Source organism: Pistacia vera, unplaced genomic scaffold (assembly GCF_008641045.1).
Source record: "Pistacia vera cultivar Batoury unplaced genomic scaffold, PisVer_v2 Contig200, whole genome shotgun sequence".
NCBI classification, from domain to species: Eukaryota; Viridiplantae; Streptophyta; class Magnoliopsida; order Sapindales; family Anacardiaceae; genus Pistacia; species Pistacia vera.
This window is the reverse complement of record NW_022196003.1, coordinates 1,049,296-1,052,088: the sequence shown is the minus strand read 5'-3', so window position 1 is coordinate 1,052,088 and position 2,793 is coordinate 1,049,296. Positions and strand designations below refer to the sequence as shown.

General features: G+C 36.2%; 1 non-coding gene across 1 annotated transcript; it reads left to right on the top strand.

Annotated features, from left to right (window-relative positions):
* The first annotated feature begins 1,744 nt into the window (after nt 1-1,744).
* Nucleotides 1,745-1,816, top strand: TRNAM-CAU. The gene has a single exon. It is a non-coding gene; the product is annotated as a tRNA-Met (tRNA).
* Nucleotides 1,817-2,793: the final 977 nt, after the last annotated feature.

Here is a 2,793-nt window from a genome sequence, read left to right as displayed (position 1 = left end):
CCGACCCGACATGACGAATGAGTGACTCTTAACAGTCCCCTTGTTAGTCGTGCGGATGTACCGAACGATCACATCTGGCTCTCTACTCTTCAGCTCGCCGAACCGATCAAACACCTCACAATGATAGAATACTTTGGGTCGGGAGTGGATACCGAACGAGGTCCAATCAAGTATCACCTGCGGCGGTCAGATCATTCTCCAATGATCGCTCGTCCATGAGGAAAGACCGAGCTCGCCTTGAGCGCAACCTACTCTCTGACTTAAGATACTCTCAACTCAGAGAGTGGGGGACAAACTGTTAGGGCCAAAAATCGTCCTTGGCCCAAATAGGGAAACAGGACCACTAGTGAAGAATGGCCAGGCCCAGTCTTGCAGAGGCCCAGTCTTGCAGAGGCCCCATTCGGATTGGTCCTATTTGATACGAGGTATAGCCGGCCCAAACCACATGGGCGCGAGCCTCTTAATCCCAGTCCACTTCCTGGGTCTATGGGCGAGTCCAGAGCCCATAGCCCCTTCAATATTTTCCCATTCTTGATCAACCCCCTATTGAAGGTCGCCTTCCCCTTTCCTGATGACTTTCCCACTTGGGAGTTATTCTCCTAATCAGAATTAACTTCCTATCCGGACACTGATAAGACAGCTGATTACGGCCCTGATTCTTCTAGGGTTGGCATCAGAGTCATACTAGGACTCCTACTCCCACCAGGATTGGGAGACCAGACGACCACTATATAAGCAGAGGCCAGCCCTCTCACAAAGGAGATCGACATTACACCATCACACCCTAAGCTCTTGCTTGAGAGTTTCGCTTCACCGCCGTAGTCACAGTCCCCGACTAGACTTCCAGTAACCTTTTATTCCCTAGCCCTTACTATATTAGCCTTTTAGCCTTGCTGACTTGAGCGTCGGAGTGCCTACGGCAAACACCACCCTGGTGTTTCCCGTTCGCTTCACGCGTGTGTTTCTCTACGTGTGCAGGTACAGCAGATCGCTAGTGGCCTTAACTTCACAGGATCAGACCTCCCTTTCCGTACAGGTAGATTCTTACGTCTACATTAATGTATTAGAAATTTTAAATATTGAATAGTAAAAATTTTGTCTTTTGTGCAATTTTTAATTTCAGAACCACATTTATATGCTATAATTCATTTAATTCTTTTTTTTTTAAAGAATAAATACAACCTCTCATTCATTAATTCTTCTTCATCTTCTTTTAATTTTCTTACTGAAAACTAATTTTTTTTTTAATATATTAAGGGTATTCAAATTGGGCAATGGAAATGTATCTTGTAGGACAAAAATTACCAATTAATGTATTATATAACACAAAAGAGAGTTTGGCATTTACTTATTATGGATCTACATATTAAATATTATTTCTCTGTTTAATCAAATTGTAAATTAAAGTACTTTTTCGGTGAAGAGATAATATGAAGAATATCGGTGTTATAAAATTTTTAGAGAATTAAGATGGTTTGATATTATTGTAGGGACCTTATCTTTTATAATATTAGTCCATTATTTCTGTAAGACATCATCTCATTCTTCATATATATATATATATATATATATATATGATTTGTAAGGCTTTTGATTTAACTTATCACTTCACTTAAAGCTTCGATTTAACTTAAAGCTTCGATTTAAGATAAATCAATACTTTATTTAGTATATATGTTGATGTTTGAGTAGGATTTACAAATTAAAATATAAATATAAATATTTGTAGCTGTAGTTCTCAACAATCAGAGTGGCGCAGCGGAAGCGTGGTGGGCCCATAACCCACAGGTCCCAGGATCGAAACCTGGCTCTGATAGAGAGACTGGCGAGCTTTTTTTATTTTATTTTATTTTTTTTTTATCTCACGCCGTTTTGCCTATTGTATGTCTTTTTGGGCTGCATCTATTGTTTGGGCCTTATCTTCCAATTGTGCAACCTGTAGAAATCCAAATTGGGATAAAGCCTTTTTTGAGTATCCATACAAAAAATTATTATTAACTTCAAAAGCACATTAATATGTTAAAAAATTAATTATTATTTTTTTAACAGAAATACAACCTCTCATTCATTAATTATTCTTCAACTTATTTTAATATATTTCCATACATACCACCATTCAATTTATGTTTAAATTCAAAATTTATAACTTCAATTTAATGATATTTTGATAAATTATAAAAAAAAAAAATAATAATATCAAATATTATCGAAAACTAAGGTTGGTTTTTCACAAATTTTCAGCCAAATGGGGAAGCTCCAATATCTAGTACGGACGAGCCATTGACGTCTTCTGGACTCAGAAGTAGTGGGTTTAATGTTGAATTTACGCCTCCAAGGAGGTTGAGGACTAATGAAATCTCTCAAATTGTAAATGATTTCAGAATTGCTGCAAGGAATGCTATTAGGCTGGTAAGTTTTCTCTTAGGTTATCACATTTGATTTTCCGGATCTCTTATGATACCAATTTGATATTTGATTAACATAAATAATTAGTGTTACATTCAGAATTTAGATCATCTTCTGATCGTATTAACGTAAAAGAGAGAGAGAGAGAGAGAGAGAGAGAGAGAGAGAGAAGAATAAGTAAAAAAAGTAAATAGATAAAATAAAGTATTAAGAATTTAGATCATCTTTTGATCTAATTTGTCCTAGAGTTTAAAAGATCTCTCATTCAATATTACGAATTCCAAATACAGTCAACATTATAAAAAACTCTTCAAGGTATTACAATTTTGGTCCATACACTTATAGGTTTTGACAAGTTGTTATCTAATCGATCAATTTCTAAAAGAT